General features: G+C 41.4%; 1 long non-coding RNA gene across 1 annotated transcript in view; it reads right to left on the reverse strand.

Annotated features, from left to right (window-relative positions):
* LOC119929831 overlaps nt 1–20,161 on the reverse strand; it is a 91,723-nt gene extending 71,562 nt beyond the window's left edge. The window contains exon 1 of the long non-coding RNA XR_005451594.1: nt 20,109–20,161. This is a non-coding gene — a long non-coding RNA (uncharacterized LOC119929831). The remainder of the gene's footprint in view (nt 1–20,108) is intronic.
* Nucleotides 20,162–20,485: the final 324 nt, after the last annotated feature.

Consider the following 20,485-nt stretch of genomic DNA (forward strand, 5'->3'; position numbering starts at 1 on the left):
GACCTGAATTTTTATGTCTTTCCAAATATGGAAGATTTCAGGTCCTTATTTTTTGGTAATTCATTCTAAAGCATTTTCTTGCCCACAAATGAACACTACAAATAAGAAATCCCTCTGGCCAAGAAGGTGGATATGCAAGACACGCTGAATTTAATGTATAAGGCCTCAAGCAATATTAATTTAGGAAAAAAATGGTTTTGTTAGATAAACTGTGAAAACGGGGACAGGTCAAAACCACTGGAAATTATTTACCACGTAACAAAGGTTTAATGTGGCTATTTAGTTCGCTGTATAATGGAAGTACCATGGTAATGGTCAATTCGGAATGTAATTATAACGCATCTGAAATATAACTGTTAAAAATGTATTTATCAATATGATGTGGAACATCATTAGATAAGATGGAAATAAATGCTAAAATTAAAATATTTTCAGCTGAACATGGACTGTTTTGGTTAGGCAGCCTTTCAGAAAGTATTTTTTTCCTCTCCTGGATTTGAAGGAGTTTTTGTTTAAACCATTTGTAAGAAGAAAATGTCATAATGGTGAGCAGTCACCCTGTGGGGGAGAGGGAGAATTTAACTGTAAAATGCAGCATGTCTGTTGGTGTTGGGGCCATTTTCATAAGTTTTCAACTTGGCCAACTTTAGAGGATAGCAAAAAGGTGCCTGCCATGAACAAGGAAAACATATGGCTTCTATGACATCTCTAATTTTATTCCCTAACCTGTACTACTACAAACCTCATGGATGAATCTTAAATTGGTTTTAAGAGGATCAAAAATGACACTCCTCCCCAGAATTCTTATTTGAAAGGTGAACCCCAAAATACAGGTTAACATTTTTGATTTCCTTATCACACATCCTTCATTTACAGAAGACAAAGCTAACATTTTAGACCATCAAAATTTCAAAGTAAAAATTATATTACCAGAAAAAATGTGTAATATGCTATTTCTGAATACAATGTTAGGATGAGGTTAGCCACCTTTGGGATACTGAACTATCATTAAAATTAATTAATTCTACTATTGAACATAAGTGCTACAGGGTCAAAAGTCTGAGTGAAAATCTTATCAAATAGTTGGAAATTGATGTGGCAATCGACATAAGATGTAGTTTAGGCAAGTATTTGAAAGACCTTCTAGATGGTGGTGTCTGAAAGTAAGTGGATTTTTAGATGTTATTACTATGTCTGACTTCCTTAAGAAGTTAAATGTAGAATGAAGGGTTGTTAAACATTAATAAAAACAGAGTTCTGAAAAAAACATTAGGATTCCAAAAATTATCTTCGGATTCCTCTTTAGATTTCTCCAGGTAGATTTTTAGAAGCCCTCCAATATCATCCCAGAGTATCCCAAATATTGTCTTTTGGGCTTCTAACACTCTGACATTTGGTTTACATGGAATTCCAAAAACGAGATTGTTAAAAAGTGGAGCCATGAAATGTTACGTTAAAATTAGTAATGATAAAAGGAGGCACTCAAAATAATGAAGAAAAAAATTCCAAATCCACACAAACAGCATTACTTCACAGGAAACTATTGTTTTCTCCAGGGGTATTCAGAGCTTCGTTTCAAATGAGTTTGTGTTTAATCTACGATAATCTAGCTACACATTGCTATTCAGTTTGGGGGCAGGGGAGGAGACTACATTTATAACCGATCCAGCTAAAAATCATGGTTGTATCTCATTTTTACATAAATATTACAGCAAGAAATTCCAATGGAATCCCAATATCATAGTCTAGGTTTGAAAATTATTTTTGTTTTCCTTTAATTTCAGAAATGCAATGTGATACAGTGCAAGTGAGTCTGTGGGCAGCCATGTTAAAATCCTTCTGCAAACATTATTTAGGCACAGAACAAAGGCAAATTGATTAATTTGAATACTGCAGTATTTTTCAAATTAAGTGTATTAAATCAATTTGCAGAAATGAAAAAGCTTTGACTGGTGGAAGGAGTGGGGATCATCCACCTCGTGGCCAGCTGGGGCCAGAGGGTCGGAAAATGGCTCATTATCTCGTTCTGGCATCTCCCCCCCACCACAGGCCACTGATGCCGCGAAACTCCTCTGCCTGCTGCTTCCCCCAAACACTGCTTCCTCTCAATGCTGCTGCCTTCTGCTTCCCCCAACTCATGATTCAAAGCACCCACCTTTTATCTGCCTTAGGCGTCATAGCTGTGACTCTATGTGGCAGTCATTGATTGATCCAGCCCTATTACTGGGTAGAGCAGGAAAAGAAGGCCATACCTCCCCCCATGCTCCAACCCCCACGGGCCAGCAACCACCTGCCCTCAAGTAGAGCACATCAGTTCCTGGCGGGTTTCCTCTTTGCTGTTGTCCATGGGATCACAAACAGTCACTAGTAAAGCAACTTGCTGTGGGCTCACCACATCCCAACCCTTGATCCCGCGGATCAACAACATTTATTAAGAGTTTGTATGTGTCACTCCCTTGCACGTTGGTAAAAATGGAGTCAAACTTTCCAAAGTAACCTTGGTGGCTGGTGGTTTGGTTTGACTTTACGTGTCACGGAGAGTCTACCCGATCCAGGAGAGTCCTGGTTGGTACGAGCCGGGGACTCGTGACATAAAATGGCGACGAGGATGGGATACATGGACATGGGTCACCATGGACTGGTGTTTATGGTGTCATGATTTGCTAGTGCTCTCTATCAATTCTTCCCTCTGCTGTTCGCTCTTACCTCCCTCATGGAGTTCTGGGTTAGGGTCAATCTGTATTGGAATATTGTCATCTACCATCATCAATCGTATTTATTGAGCGCTTACTATGTGCAGAGCACTGTACTAAGCGCTTGGGAAGTCTACCAGGAACCCTTAACTTTGGGCATGGGTCTTTTGGAAACACTGTGTGTAGGGTTTTTCCTCTATACGAGGAGAACCCTACTGATGTCTCAAGCAGCTGCTTCTGATAGTATGGCGACTGCTAAAGAAGCGAGGCAAGCTGCTAATGAAGCCATCCAGTGATTAGAACAAGGCTTGGCACAAGCGCTTAGCAAATACCATGATCAACATCACAATTATTATTATTATAGTAGTGGAGCTTATCCTGAAGGCTAAATTGGGGAAAATCAGCCAGGCCCAATTAGATACCACTGTTACAAGTGGATGTGACCCTGACTGTGGTAATGGAGTTATCTGGTCTGATGAGGACCAGATGAAGTAAACTGCGAAACTGTCCCCACTTTAAAGGTGGCCCCAGTTTTGTGGTTACTAAAACCACGGAGAGGGGTCCCCCAACTCAGACCTCTGGGAGTATACTGCGGCGGAATTAGCTGAATTAGGTCAGTGATTCCACTGGGTCGTTGGAGAGCCTATACCAGAATGGCTCCTTGGGTCTATGATCATGGAGCAGATTTACTCACCGTTACGCAGAAGGAAGCCAAGGGTGTAGGTGATTTGGGCAGATTTGGGGGCAAGGCCATGAGGACTTTTCATGAAAGCCAAGGTCCCCTTCGGAATAGGATAATGGCAGCACTAAAGGGAACCTACAAGGGAAGGTGGGAAGATCCCTTACACCCACAGACCCTGGAAGGATTTAGATGAGGTACTCTAGTAACCTTTGCAGTGCCTGCCCAGAACACAAGTCATAATGGTGTTGCTGGGAGAGACAGCAAGCCTTGTATCAATACCACACAGGTTCTGATTCACATCTGGTTTCTGCAGTGGTAACAGGGTCACACCTGGAGAGTTTCCAGTACTCTACCAGTCTCGACTACAGAAGGGAGAGTCAAGCAGAGGCATACCCATTCCATTCCTAGCTTAGGCAGTGGCTAGTGAGTGAAAGGCAATCTGCTACAAGTCTATACTCACCTGTGCTGGGCAGCAGTGACATGGGAGAGAGTCCAGGGCAAAGACTCGTTTACTGCACAGAAGGTGGCAATGGTAAACCAATTCCGCATTTTTACCAAAAAAACTCTATGGATACACTACGAGAATGACTGCAGATGGAAGTGGGGTGTTCTGGGAGAGGTGTATCCATACCGTCGCTATGGGTCGGACATGACCCAACAGCATAAGACAACAAGACAACAACAACAGGGACTGCCCACCCTGGATTTAGTGTGGGCTTTTTGGAGCACAATGGGAGGAGTTTGACCTAGGGTCTGAAGAAGGCCCCTTAAGAAAGCTATGTTGAGGACCTTGACTCAACTTGCCCCTAGCTCCTCTCAGAGTACCCTGGCAAATGGCCTAACGGGACTAGGGAATAATAATAATAAATATCATGGTATTTGTTAAGTGCTTACTAGGTGCCAGACACTGTTCTAAGCTCTGGGGTAGATCCAAGATAATTGGGTTGGACACGGTCCTGACTGACTCTCCCCCCCCCCCCCCCCCCCCCCCGCCCCTTCCCCCCAAGAAAAAGGCCCTTGTTATCACCAAATTACATTAACAACAACCTCATTCGCACCTACTCATCCCTCCTGTCCCACCATCGACCCCCGGCCCACGTCCTCCCCCGGGCCTGGAATGCCCTCCCTCTGCCCATCCGCCAAGCTAGCTCTCTTCCTCCCTTCAAGGCCCTACTGAGAGCTCACCTCCTCCAGGAGGCCTTCCCAGACTGAGCCCCTTCCTTCCTCTCCCCCTGCTTCCCCTCTCCATCCCCCCTGCCTTACCTCCTTCCCTTCCCCACAGCACCTGTATATATGTTTGTACATATTTATTACTCTGTTTATTTATTTATTTTACTTGTACCTAACTATTCTATTTATTTTATTTTGTTAGTATGTTTGGTTTTGTTCTCTGTCTTCCCCTCCTAGACTGTGAGCCCACTGTTGGGTAGGGACTGTCTCTATATGTTGCCAGATTGTACTTCCCAAGCTCTTAGTACAGTGCTCTGCACACAGTAAGCGCTCAATAAATACGATTGATTGATTGATTGATTCCCTGTCCCACTTGGGGCTCACAGTCTTAATTCCCATTTTACAGATGAGAGAACTGAGGCATAGAGAAGTGAAGTGACTTGAACAAGGTCACACAGCAGACAAGTGGCAGAGCCGGGATTAGAACCCATGACCTTCTGACTCCCAGGCCCGTGCTCTATCCACTAGGCCATGCCGCTTCTACATTTTATTTAGCTTTCAGCATTAAAGCAGATCACTGAAAAATCTTTATTCTGATGATATCTTGAATCAGCCAGTTAGCAGCATTTGCTGCCTGCCTTCTTATGATGCATGGAATACTGTGGCAGGCACTATGGGAAATTATTAAAGAAAAACGCAGTGCCTATCCTCAGGTAATTTTCAATCTATAGGGATGAGAGGGCTATGTGCAACTACCTTCAGGACATCGCCATCTGGATGTTTGCCCGCCATCTAAAACTCAACATGTCCAAGACTGAGCTCCTTATCTTCCCTCCCAAACCCTGTCCTCTCTCTGACTTTCCCGTCACTGTAGATGGCACTACCATCCTTCCCATCTCACAAGCCCGCAACCTTGGTGTCATCCTTGACTCTGCTATCTCATTCACCCCACACATCCAATCCGTCACCAAAACCTGCCGGTCTCACCTCCACAACATCGCCAAGATCCGCCCTTCCTCTCCAACCAAACCACTACCTTGCTGGTTCAATCTCTCATCCTATCCCAACTGGATTACCGCATCAGCCTCCTTTCTGATTGCCCATCCTCCTGTCTTTCTCTGCTTTAGTCTATACTTCACTCTGCTGCCTGGACTATCTTTGTACAGAAACGCTCTGGGCACATCACTCCCCTCTTCAAAAATTTCCAGTGGTTGCCTATCAACCTTTGAATCATGCAAAAACTGCTCACTCTAGGCTTCAAAGCTCTCCGTCACCTTGCCCTCTCCTACCTCACCTCCCTTCTCTCCTTCTACAGCCCAGCCCGCACACTCCGCTCCTCTGCCACTAACCTCCTCACTGTGCCTCATTCTCGCCTGTCCTGCCGTCAACCCTGGCCCACTCCTGCCTCTGACCTGAATGTCCTCCCTCCACACATCCGCCAAACTAGCTCTCTTCCTCCCTTCAAAGCCCTACTGAGAGCTCACCTCCTCCAGGAGGCCTTCCCAGACTGTGCCCCCCCCTTTTTCCTCTCCTCCTCCCCCTCCCCCAACCCCCCTCCCTCCCTCTGACCTTCCCCCTTCCCCTCTCCACAGCACTTGTGCATATTTGTACATATTTATTAATCTATTTTTTAAATAATGTGTATATAGTTATAATTCCACTTATTCTGTTGGTATTGACACCTGTCTACTTGTTTTGCTTTTTTTGTCTGTCTCCCCCTTCTAGACTGTGAGCCCGTTGTTGGGTAGGGACCGTCTCTATATGTTGCTGATTTGTACTTCCCAAGCGCTTAGTATGGTGCTCTGCACACAGTAAGTGCTCAATAAATATGACTGACTGAATGAATGAACTACATTAGTACTACAAGTGTGGAGAAACATAATGTTCTTAACTCTCTATAGCTATATAGAATTACACCTTGAAGTGCTTAGTCTTCCGAATTGTGAACAGAAAGAAAGCCATGATACTGAGGTAATTGTGCTTTGTACATAGCAAGTGATCAATAAGTATGATTGAATGAATGAATGAATGACTGGCATCATGTGGAGTCTAATTTCAGCTCTGCCACTGGACTGCTCTAGCATTTGGGAAAGTTACATAAATACTCTAAGGTTTTGTTTTTCTCATCTGTAAAATGGAGGCTGAAAATATCTGCTTCCTGTACCTCCTTGGGATGATCTGAGGATAACATGAGATAATTGATGTGAAAGTGGATTGGAAAAATAAAAGTTATCTAAAAATTCATGGTATTATTCTCAGTATTTAGTTTCTCATATTATTTGTGGAATGAATGAGCTTAAGGATAGTTTTGAAGAAAGAAAGGGACGCAGTTTGGAACCAGGGGAGAACAGAAAACATTTCAACTTTTCCCTTTCAATAAGGAAGACATGTTTAAGACTCTGCTGATTGATTCTATTGTGGAGTTGAGGGGGCAACTGATTTAAAATGTTTTTGGGCGGGGGGAGGAAGTACCATACAAAAACGGGAAAAAATGCAAACACGAACTCCAGAGCCATACTGTACTAAGCTGAATTTTGAATTAATTTAGCTATTTTTTTCTGTTAGACAAAAGGGTCTAAACACTTCGCAAAAGGCTTAAATGCCAGTGTGATTTAGAAGCTTGTATAAGAAGACTTTAAGACATTTGAAAACTGTACTGTCTGTAATCATTTAAACAGAGTGTAAGTGGAGACAGGTGTTGGGATATATGCGGTCTGCTTGGAGAAATGGGGTCATGTTGAAGACGGTTTTTCGTGTAATAATAACAATAATAATGATGGCATTTGTTAAGTGCTTACTATGTGCCAAGCACTGTTCTAAGCACTGAGGGGAATACAAGGTAATCAGGTTGTCCCATGTGGGGCTCACAGTCTTAGTCCCCATTTTACAGATGAGGTAACAGGCACAGAGAAGATAAGTGACTTGCCCAAAGTCACACAGCTAAGTGGCAAAGCCGGGATTAGAACCCATGACCAATGACTCCCAAGCCCGTACTCTTTCCACTGAGCCACGCTGCTTCTCTTGATGGGATGGTCTTAATGATTTTTCAATTCCAGTATTTTCTGGCTTTAATTCCATCTTTTTTTTTGTTTTGAAACCACAGTAGTAATAATAATAATAATAATGGCATTTATTAAGCACTTACTATGTGCAAAACACTATTCTAAGCGCTGGGGAGGTTACAAGGTGATCAGGTTGTCCCCCGGGGGGCTCACAGTCTTCATCCCCATTTTACAGATGAGGTAACTGAGGCACAGAGAAGTGAAGTGACTTGCCCAAAGTCACACAGCTGACAACTGGCGGATCGGGGATTTGAACCCATGACCTCTGACTCCAAAGCCCATGAACTGAGCCACGCAGTAATTTATCATTCCAGCTGAGGAGCTCGGCACTTTAAGATCCGATGTGGGACAGGGTCTGTATACAACCCAATTTACTTGTATTCCCCATCTAGCACTTAGTACAGTGCCTGCCACATGGTAAGAGATTAACAAATACCACAATTATTATTATTATTAAAATGTGGAATACTTTCCTTCCTTACACAGCTTCCATTGACATTCTGGGGATCAGACCAGGAAAGCAAGGAAAGACCAGGAAAACACAAAACCTTCAAATGGCAAAGATTTGCACAAAGTAAATAAATACAACTGATTGAGAAGACAATGCAGTAGACTCTCTGAATAACATAACTAAACACAGCCTGGCAGCTCTCCTTTAGCCTGCTCCCAAGCGCTATTCATTTGGAAACTCTTGAGGAAAGAACACTTCTTTTTGGATAATGATAACAGTGCATTTAAAAAATAGTCAGACCTCCAAAAGGTGGTATCTGTATCTGATATGCAGAAGATATGCTGTCGTAACGGCAACCTCACATTGCCAAAAGGTTGCCAGCTCTTGCTGAAACTGCAATTGAATATAAGATCAACTGGAATTTGCACGGAAACCTAGCTAATGCAAATAATCCCATGCAAACAGGCGTGACTTCAAGTGACTTTAGTTTGTTGGTTCCAGGGCTGGCATTGAACTATGCCTCATCTGAAAAAAAAAAAATCCCAATTACAACCGAGAATCTCAGTTATCAGAGGAAAATTGAAAAGTCTAAATCAGTCTTAGAAATGTCTTGCTATACCAGACCTCGTTTTTTTTTTTCCTGAGCCAATTGAAGTGACCTGACCTTGGACTTCAAAGGGCAGGAAGAGCTATAAGAACATCGATTCTGAGATAAACAAGAAAGGAATATTCTGCAGCAAGACAATTTGTATATTTTTATTGAAACTCTGAATGCAGAACCTATCTTATGCCAAGGTGGTAGGGGATTTAGGTCCCATATAAAATTACCATGACAACAGTATTTCAAATAGGAATGCTGATGCTGCTGACTGAAAGATGATCCATTAGCCAGTATTCCATGGTGATCAAGTTGGGAAATAATGTGATATTCTTGAACCATCCCAGAAACTGATTCTAATACTGGATTGAAAGATACATAGCTGCATTCAAAAACCTAAAAACCCATTTTAGCTTCTACTCTTTCAGCATGGATCCTTCCATTATAGATTCTCTTTCAGTCAACAGGGACGTCCATGTGGGTAAAGCAAGTGGATGACAGTCTGATTATTAAGCATCATTTCATGTCTAAACAGCACCCTAGGCAAAACATTTCCTCTTCAAAACCTAGGCTATGGAGTTTCTCATTTTCATTGTGGCTGGGGTTCTTTGAGAAAATTTATTTGTGTAACCAGGAAAATAATATATTGATGGCAAATGTAACTATGTCCTAGTGAGTGCTGAGTGGTGAAAGTCCAGGATGAAAATTTCTTTTATTGGTATCTGTGGGAGCGTCAAAAGAGTTTAGAGATATTCTGCTCAACTGTTTCTTTAGAACCTGATGTGGGGTGAGTAGTAAGTCCCCGGGGGAAGAAGAGATGAAGTTATCCTTAAGAATCATTCCTTTCTTTCATCCCCACCATCTTCCCTGGCCCTTGACCCCCTGGGAAAACAAAATTCCAGTACAAATTGGCAACATATAGAGACAGTCCCTAACCAACAGTGGGCTCACAGTCTAAAAGGGCTCACAGTCTAAAAGTCTAAAAGGGCTTATAGTCTAAAGTCTTCAAATCCTGGCTCCGCCAACTGTCAGCTGTGTGACTTTGGGCAAGTCACTTAACTTCTCTGTGTCTCATTTACCTCACCTGTAAAATGGGGATTAAGACTGCGAGCCCCCCATGGGACAACCTGATCACCTGGTAACCTCTCCAGTGCTTAGAACAGTGCTTTGCACATAGTAAGTGCTTAATAAATGCCATTATTAAATTAAATTTTAAAAATGTTACTTTATTCCCATCTTCCCAAGCACCAAGTGGATGCTCAATAAAAGCTATGACCACTAATATTATTTTTCACTGCTTCTTACAGGGGGTATGAAAGTGACGATTTATCTCTGGATCTAATACAAAGTACATGGGCAAATGACACTTTCTCTGAGTCAGTCTCTGGGTTGGCTATTTTCATATGTCTGATCAAGGTGGAAGTCAGTTGGGTCAGTCACAGATGAGAATTTAAATGTTTAGAGGTTCTGAATTAGTGGCTGACTGGCTGCCCCAGCACCAAAATGGCTGGCGAAGCAGCAGAGGAACGCAAAGCCTCTTACACTGATTGAGGGGCTCAGAGAATCTGGTCAGAGAGTCACTCATACCACTGACTTCAATCCAGCTCTTAATCTCCAGCCAGGATGAAAATATCTGACCCAGAGAAAACTCAGAAGTGAAAGTAGATCCTTCTAGTTTACTTCTTCAGGCTTGCCAGTTCCTAACTTTGCCAGTTGAAATTGTCACCAAAAGTGTCAATTAGCATCAACTGAGGTTGTAGGCTTCTGGTCATCTTCAAATAACATAAGCTTTAAAACAGAAAGAGGATGTGCTCAGAATAGCACTAAAAATGGAGAAAATGGTGGGGGGATTCATATATTTTCCCTCAGAAATAAAAGCCAAGGTGGCAGATTAGAAAATCAAGATGCACACAATGTCATTTTGCCTTTCTCATCTTTTTGTTCAGGAGAGAAGAGAGAATGGGAAGCGAAAACATATCATTATCAGCCAGGTTCAAGTTATTTCTTAAGTACATCATCAGTCATATGGTAGGGATCTGAAAAGGCTAAATCCAAGGGCAACAACACTCCTTTATTGCTGCAATTACTGTTTAGTACTGTGAACATTCAGTAATGCAAATAGAATTTGGTGACTAATCAACTAATTTAACTTCTCCTTGAGTTGTTTTTTAGACACCCTTGCACTGGATTGAAAAAAAAAATATTTTTTCCATCCCTGAAAAGATCAAAATGAAATGGAAAATAAATACAAGTACCAACTGGCTTTTACCGTGATGATTACCATTAGAGTGAAGAAAAAAATGTTTTACAGTAATTGGTATAGCGTGAATAAATCAGTTTCTTTTGCTTACATACTTCTGAAATGACACAACTCAGGATACTGTGAATTTCACCATCTTTACACATTTTATGTTTGAGTTACAAAAGCACTGGATTGACTCCCAGGATATGCTTTTTTCCCCCCTCCCAAATTGAAATCCGTGTGTATATCAGAAGAGAGGCCCCCTAATAAAATGAGTGTCTATAGGTTTGGAATCACTGAATTTGCAGGTCCTATGCAATTTTTGGAACACATTTATCTTCCTGCAACACCACAACAGGGCAGTCAACTCCAGAAGTCAGCTACAAGCTGGGGTGATTAGGCCAATAGCATTTAAGACAAAGATTTCATACTGAAACTGCCTGCAAATAAAGGAGCTCATTTGATGCCCTTTTGCAGATGACAACTAAATGCAAAGATCTTTGTCTTTTCCCCTAAAAACACTGGCAGGGATTTTGTTGACATCGAGTTTTCCATCAATAAAAAAAAAATGTCAGTTAATGTCAGCCTTTTAGCTAAGTGTAACAGCTGGAGATTCTGCCTTAGCAGGGGGTAAAATTAAATAATCAAGCAGATCGTAATCTCTCCCTGAGATGAAAATATGTAGACTAAATTCACAATTTCCCTTTTAAAATATGTATATTCTTACTGTCCTGAAAAGAACGAGAAACACACACACACACACACACACACACACACACACACACACACACACACACTCTCTCTCTCCCACTACATATACATACTGAAAACTATAACTAGGTCTTTGACAAAGAACTGAATTTTTTATTGTGATGTTAAAGTTTGAATTGACTTATCCAAGTTAAAAAATACAGCACCAAAGTATCTTCAGTTCAATCTTGTACTTTCAGTTCATTGTTCATAAGGAAGCCACTGACTAGAGATTCTCTACTATAATTTTAATGGATATTCACCAATCAGCTTAGTTACTTTGCCTGTTTATTCCCAGAATCTGCAATTAGTATTTTAATGTCTTTAGTGACACTTTGTCAATATTGCAATTGAAATTCCTTTTAAAAACAGAGTATGATGGTCAATCTTAAAGCACTGAAACTAGCCCACACACCAGGAGACAAGAAAGCATTCATTTACTCCTGGCTGCCCCTCCAAAGGAAAAACCTCATTAAAATTAGGTGTCAGTCGCTAACTTCAGGGCTTCATATGGAATAAAGTCAATCAAAGACGGGATTAGGGAAAAGGAGAAGGGCTAGTTATTTGGAGAAGGAAGACTGTCATTTTATGAGTTATCTTTGGGATGTGTTGCAGGAAAAGACTTATTCTGTCTTGGTCTAGAGGTCAGGACCCAGGAGAACAAGCCACATAGCATTGACAGTGAAAGGGGGCTTCTTTGTGCAGGGCTATGAGAACAGCATCAGGACATGTACAGATCAGGAGAAACTTTCGGGATTGACACCCCTGGACTTGGCACTTCAGTATGAAACTAAAAATAGAATCTATTTTTCAGATTGTAGACATCTTAAATGCCAACGTCTACCACTGGTCCACTGCCATACAAATGGTGGCACTCTCCAATAAGACCTGCTTTGACTTAATATGCGGTGGGTTGATTGTCACAACACAACACCACTGTAGTCATTCCACATTTTAAATGTTAAAAGGATGACTACTGGGAACATCAGGAGTAAGCAAATGTAGTAAGTCATTCAGCTATTTATTCTACTCCATGTTGAAGGGTGATCCAGTTCCTGCTGAATCCCTTAGGTTGGGAGTGGGACAACTTGGACTGTGAGCTCTTCCTGTGGGTCTCATTTTGTGGATTTTGACTTTGAACAATAGAGGCCTATGTGGATGGTATTGCCCCATTAGAACTGGGCCAGTCTGGCCCTCAGATCAGATTGATCCAGGCCAAAAAACCAAAACCAAAACCAAAAACCTTACCCAAATCTGTTCCAAACTGATTATTGAAAAAAAAAAAACCTTCAGAAACAAATAATTTAGATTTGCCTTACATCTCTAGACTATGAGCTTCGTTTGGGCAGGGAACGTATCTACCAACTCTGTTATATTGTACTTTCCCAAGCGCTTAGTACAGTACTCTGAACACAGTAAGTGCTCAGTAAATACCATCAATCGATTGATCAGAAGAAGCAGGTTAGTAAAATAGGTGGGATTAGTAATCTTCAACATGTATAGTTCATCTTGGGACAGGGTACAAGTAAAAATGAAGGCAGCATTAAGAGGGAGTTAGAAGGTGGAGAGAGTTTTTCAAGTGTTTAATGTTATTCTACAGCTGCCCTATGTTTTGGAAGGGGTAGAGCATGCTGGGTGTTGCGTTCTTCACCCCATCCAACAAACATAGTGGTAATTTAAAAGGGCTGTTTTTCAATGGATTAATTTTCAAAAATCCTTAAATCCAGGCAACAGAGACCCCAAATTTTCTGACACCATTTAACCGTACTAAAATTCATTCTCTTGCAGAGTTCTATTTGAGGAGCTGGTCCTATCACAAATCACCAGTGGACTTCAGGATTCTGGGAACAATTTTGACCATGAGATCTCTCCAAAGTTCATGTCACTGTTTTGTGGGACCAAGAATTTGTGGGGAGTCCGGGACCAAACCAGAAACTCACCCCCCCAAAAAGTTCTAAATTCCAGGCCCAAGAAGTTCCAGGACTGGAAATTATGAAATTTCCTAAATTATGTTGTTTACTAGAATGATTGCAGGAGAACAGAGCAACTTCCACAGATAGAATCATGAGCATAAAAGAAAAAAATTCATAATTTTATGTGGAATTTTTGCTCACTAAATCCCTTAAACCCAGGATTGGGAGCACCCATCGAAATTTAGGGGTTATAGGTTCAAAACAAATCAAGGAAAAACACTTCTTTCCCAATGACTATGCAGAATATGTTAACTTGTTACCTTAGATAATATTAATATATAAATATATATATACATAAATACATTATATTAATAGATAATATTAATAGGTTCAAGATGCCCACAAAAGAGGTTTGTAAAAGATCACTTAGGAAAAAATTAGAGGAGTTCTGATTGAAGTTTCAGGGGGTAGTAAGCCTATAATAGGCTAATCAAAAAAAAAAAGTTGGGGTATTAGATGGTCTTACCCTAGTTGTGAGGAAAACATATGGAGTCAGAGACAGAATATTGGGCTGGATACACATTTGGTCTTATCCAGTATGGAACTATTATTATTATTACCATTATTTTTAAAATGCTTACTATGTGCCAAGCACTGTATAAGTGCTGAAGTAAATACAATATAATTAGGTCGGACTCAATCTCTGCCCCACACAGAGCTCACAGTCTAATGGGGGAGGGAAAACAGGTATTTCATTCCCATTATACAGATGATGAAACTGAGGCACAGAGACAATAAGTGACTTGTCCAAGGTTACACAGAAGGCAAGTGATGGAGCTGGGATTAGAACCCAAGTATCCTGACTCCGCTAGATCATGCTGCTTCCCAATTTGTTTTTTAGGTTCTAGATCAGCCTGCCCTTCCTCTAGGTAAGTCAAACAAATGAAACCAACATTCTATTCACCTTGCCAGTAAAATTTTGTATTTATCACAAAATAATTACTGATCTTTATAGAATGACTATTTCCAAGGCTGTTACTCATTAAGAATCATTTCTCAACGAGCCAACAGCATCCCAAATATAAGAGTCCATGGAAGACAACCATTAGGAAGAAATGATATAATTACGACTATGTGCCAAGCACTGTTCTAAGCACTGGGGGAATACAAAGTGATCAGGTTGTCCCACGTGGGGCTCACAATCTTAATCCCCACTTTACAGATGAGGTAACTGAGGCTCAGAGAAGTGAAGTGACTTGCTCAAAGTCACACAGCTGACAAGTGGTGGAGCTGGAATTTGAACCCATGATCTTTGACTCCATAGCCCGGGCTCTTTCCATGGAGCCACACTGCTTCTTTATTGCTATAACTATATATATATATATAGAATATATATATATATATAGTTAGAGAATATATATATAGTTAGAGAATATATATATGTATATATATATATATACATACATATATATATTCTCTAACTATATATATATTCTCTAACTATATATATATTCTCTAACTATATATATATTCTCTGTAACTATTGCTCTGATATGACGTGTTTGTTTAATTGTATAAAAAGAATCAATCAATTGTATTTATTGAGCACTTACTGTGTACAGACCACTGTACTAAGCTTGGAACATATGTTGCCAACTTGTACTTCCCAAGCACTTAGTACAGTGCTCTGCACACAGTAAGCGCTCAATAAATATGATTGATTGATTGGAAGAGTATAACAGACTTGGAAGACATGGTCAATGCCAACAATGAGCTTGCAGTCTAGAAGGGGAGGCAGACATTGACATAAATAAATAAATTATGGATATGTACATAAGTGCTGTGGGGCTGACGGGGGTAAGGGATGAATAAAGGAAGCAAATCTGGGTGATGCAGAAGGGCATGGGATAAGAAGAAATGAGGATTTAGTCAGAGAAGGCCTCTTGGAGGAGACATGCCTCCAATAAGGTTTTGAAGGTCATAACTGTCATATCTGTTGGATATGGAAAGGGAGGGGGTTCTAGATCAGAGGGAGGATATAGGCAAGCAGTCAGCAGCAAGAAAGATGAGATCAAGGCACAGAGAGTAGGTTGGCACCAGAGGAATGAAGTGTGTGGGCTGGGTTGTCGTAAGAGGGCAGCAAGGTGAGGTAATAGGGGGCAAGGTGATTGAGTCCTTTGAAGTCATTGGTAAGGAGTTTCTGTTTGATGTGGAGGTAGATGGGCAATCACTGGAGATTCTGGAGGAGTGGGGAAACATGGACTGAACATTTTTGTAGAAAAGTGATCTGGGCAGCAGAGCGAGATATGGACTTGAGTGAGGAGAGGCAGGAGGCAGGGAGGTCAGCAAGGAGACTGATATAGTAATAATAATGATGGCATTTATTAAGTGCTTACTATGTGCAAAGCACTGGTCTAAGCGCTGGGGAGGTTACAAGGTGATCAGGTTGTCCCAAGGGGGCTCACAGTCAATCCCCATTTTACAGATGAGGCAACTGAGGTGCAGAGAAGTTAAGTGACTTGCCCAAAGTCACACAGTTGACAATTGGTGGAGCCGGGATTTGAACCCATGACCACTGACTCCAAAGGCCGTGCTCTTTCCACTGAGCCACGCTGCTTCTCAAGACAGGCTAGGATAACTGCTTGGATTAACCTGGTAGCAGTTTGGATGGAGAGGAAAGGGCTGCATTTTAGCAATGCTTTCAAGGTTGACCCGACAGGATTTAGTGACAAATTAAATATGGGGGTTGAATGAAAGAGAAGAGACAAGGATAAAGCCAAGGTTAGGGGCTTGTGAGACATGGAGGATGGAGGTGCTGTCTACAGTGACAGGAAAATCAGGGTGGTGATGGAGTTTGGGTGGGAAGATAAGAAATTATGTTTTGGACAGGCTAAGTTTGCCCCAGGGCCCAGACAGTTCCACTTTATCCCAGGATCCAGACAGGACCCCCTTACTCCAGGATCCAGACAGGTCCATCTTACCCCAGAACCCAAAGAGGTCCACCATATCCCAGGACCCAGACAGGTCCACAGGACTTTCTCCCCCTGCTGCCCAACCAGCATCTAGGATCAATGATCTTCTTTGGTGACTTCTATATTTTCTTGTTTTGCCCATGCCTCTATTTCCCTCCAATAGCACAGAAAAATGACATTGGTCCAGGCTACCAAATGGCTAGGGAACACGAGAGGGACCAGGGACAGGAAAAAGGGGTCATGGACTGGTTTATAATCAAATATGCTATGAACAATTGTCTATTAAGCTCTGAACCACCCTAAAAGACAGATTTTACCATTCTTATTCCTTTTCAGTCCGAATAGCTTTATGATCCATCAACTGGGAACTTTCCAGTCCTGGTTCTGCAGTCCAATAGCCTCATTAGGGCCTCCACTCCCACCTCCCTGCAACCACCAACCACGGCTGGAAGTTGTGGAACCAACCATGCAAATGAGCTCTGGGCCTCCCATGGTCCCCAACTCTGATTCTCACTGCCTCTACTGTGCCCACCCAACTGAGGGCACATCAATTTCCTGCAGGAAGGACAAGGGAAGAAGAACAGATGGGCTCAACAGTCCATGACCGGATGCTCCAATTATCTCATCTTTTTGAATTATCTTTTCGAATAATTGAATAAAATACCTGGTAGTGCTATGGGGATTGAAACCCTGGGTCCTTTCTTTTGCTCTCCAAATCTTCAGGGGGTAGCTGGCGTCTTTATATGTGGATCGGGCTCATCTCTAAGGCCAGACAGGGAAAGTGATAATGCCATCCATTAGTCTGTGTCTCGTCACCAAGAGAGCAACAGAGAGAACAAAAGAGAGAGAAAGAGAGAGAATGGGATGGAGAGCTCTCTTGCTGATACCAAGAGCAGAACAGACCCGTCGGTGGAAAAGAGCCAATCACTCACTGTACTTGAGGCCATGACTCTTTTAAACTTCCTCCTCAGTTGACTGCACTCAGTCAGCTGGAAAAGAATGTTTGAGAGAACTCTGAGTTTACTCAGACTAAACTAATATTCTCAGGAGCCATCAGTCTAGAAAGACTCAAAAACTCCTCTCTGGAGAAAATATGAGTAGAGGGGAATGCCTAATGAGGGGAGATTCCCTGTAAAAGGCCTCAACTCCCAGTTCATAAGGCTTTCCTAGGCATCTAGGGATTTGACTGAAGACAAGTGGAGTCCTGATAGTGTACAACGGGCATTGCAGAGGGACAAGAGTGGGCTCAGAGTGCCATAAGTAACAGCCACCAGAGTTGCCCAAAAGAGTGGTTGTGGAGCACTAACAGCTACAGAACCTGATTTCAGTCTGACTGGGCCCAAAGAAAGGCAATGTACTCTCTCTTCTTCTCTCCTTGAGAAGGTTTGAAAGACAGCATATAGTATACAGGTTACTGGATATTTTCCAAAAAGAGTCTGCAGCCAGAATGAAACCAAAAAAATTTGAAATCAAGCCAAATGAGGGATAAAAATCGTTGGAAGGAGTGGACAGGTAACCACAGAGTCAAAGGAACAGATAAGTATGTACAGGTGTTGTCTGTAAAAGCATTATCTTATTTAAATTAATTCAGCCCCCTAAATGTTTTGCAGCACATGAAGTTTGATCATCCAATCCTATCACTTTCTGAGTTCAGTATACTGTTACCAGAAAATGCCTGTGATGCCAGAGTCTCTATTAATGAGGTGGAAGAAAACTATTGTGGACAAGTAATTTCTGGGATTTTGAGTGGGATAAAACAAGAGTACCAACTTGGAAAATAAAAGAAGATATCAAACCTACAAAGAATAGAGTGGAATTTGATGCATAACAGATGTACAATTGGAGGATATTGAAGACTTGTTGAATAGTCGCATTTTCAATAGGAGTGAGCACTACAAAAAAACACCACAAAGAAATTGAAAAAAATTGCAAACCCCAAAGAAATCCATGATTCATCTAAGCTGTCTTGGAGTCCACAATTTGTTCTGAGTTACGCTATTGTCCTACATTATTCCTTCCCAGATCTGGAGCATTTTAAAGGCCTACGAGATGATAGAAAATTAGAGGTAGCACGACAAATGAGAAATTGTTAAGAAAATCTCATTTTGTTCTGTGAAAGATTCGTAACCTCCTGCTTTTGTTGAATACTGCTTCCATAAATCTAGAAATTTCCCAATGAACTACACTGCAGTTTTAGACATGGTATTGCCCTAAAATGAAGTGATCAGGCTACTTAAAGTTCTAACATGTCCCCATCTTGTCCTCATCACATAGATCTTTCTCCTGGTGACTAACAACCCATTGCTTTCTTTCTTACACAATCCATGCCTTATCAGATCATCTTGCCATTGCTAGAAGGTGTAATCTCAGTTGTTTTAGCTAAACTTCTAACACCAAAACATACACATTTAGTATACTGGAGATAAAAAGTGTCTTTTACTTTGGAAAAAAATGAATCGAAGAGATAGAAATTTAAATGGCTCCAGAAGAGTTATGGGACAAGAACATTAAGATGTCACAGTAATCCCTTTAAATAGAAAGTTGCCCAGTTTTATTAGAAATTAAAGTTTGTTTATAGCTAGCAGTATCACAAAATAGAAATGGGATGCCATTTGCTTTTGTTTATGCGGATAAAGTTATTAAATTGATTAAAGTAGGCAGAGTCCCTTAAGGAATTCAAATTCAGTACCTTTGGGGGGGGGGGGGGCACTGCTATTCCCAGGAGCTAGAAAATGCTCCCTCAATTAACATGAGGATCGGATACTTTTTCTTTCATCCCTAAAAATCCTGATGAAGACTGATGAAGTATAAAGTTACTAAAAAAAATCCTGTTTAATCTGAATATGTGATTTATGGCTTCATGTTTCTTAAAAAAGAAATCTTGGGAAAATTTAAGGATAAAAGTGAAAGTCCTAAGAGGATGATGACCTTGAAAAAGGACACTTTTCATAATGAAAACACTGGTTACCTGCCTCAGAATGTCGTGGAGGGCATGGAGTGGTGAAATAAGCAAGATGGGAAACAGATAAAAAGATTCTCCCCTTTTATGTGACTCAACAGATGGAGAGGAAACACTCCAGCACAGTGCTATGCTTTACACCAGTTGCAAAACCGACAGCAGGGTATTCAGGGAGGCAACAAACACTAGCACTTAGAAGCAAGTCTTAGACAAGACAGAGACAAAGAGGGACTTGAAGTTTTTTCCCCACTTGTCTCTCTCTAGCTTCCCACTGCGTTACACACCAAACTCTCTTTATTTCCTTGTATTACTTCTCAACCCAGCCTGCCGAGTGAAGGTGAACACAGAATCTCACTCTTTTTGAAGAACTCTTTGGTGAGCACTTCAGGGACTGGAATGTTTTTACCCCCTCACTTTCACTCCCCAGCAACTGGAAAAGCAGGGCAGGACAAAGGCGGGAAAAGGTAACAAAGGGGTGGGTGGACAAAGGAGATGGACAAGAAGGAAAGGAGAGTGCCAAAGAACGAAGGTGAAGAGGAGGAGAGAATGGCAAATAGATGATAAAGAATAGGTACTAGAGGAGCTAAAGGAGCGTCAACAGAGGGGTGCTGGTTACCTGGAATGAGGTGCTGCCATTCCACTGTCTCTTCTCACCTCTCTTTTCCTTCTTTCATTCCTTACCCCGTAACATAGGCCAATTGATGATGATAATGACGATAATGATGAGATGCGAGACTGTCTAGGGTGCTGATGGTCTGACGCTTCTACCTGCAAAACGATTTTAAAAAAGCATTTTATTTTCAAGGGTCTTTCAAAGCTTAAAATAAAGTCAGATCCCTTTCTGTTTATACCAGACATGGGCCCACCTCTTTCTTTTCACCAAAACATGCTACTGAACTAGAATCGATCAGGCTCAGACTGAGAGAAATCTACCTCCATTTAACCCCGGGATTTTCTGGGCACCTCAGGAAGAATGAATCCCCAGGAATGATT

This window comes from Tachyglossus aculeatus, chromosome 6, assembly GCF_015852505.1.
Source record: "Tachyglossus aculeatus isolate mTacAcu1 chromosome 6, mTacAcu1.pri, whole genome shotgun sequence".
NCBI classification, from domain to species: Eukaryota; Metazoa; Chordata; class Mammalia; order Monotremata; family Tachyglossidae; genus Tachyglossus; species Tachyglossus aculeatus.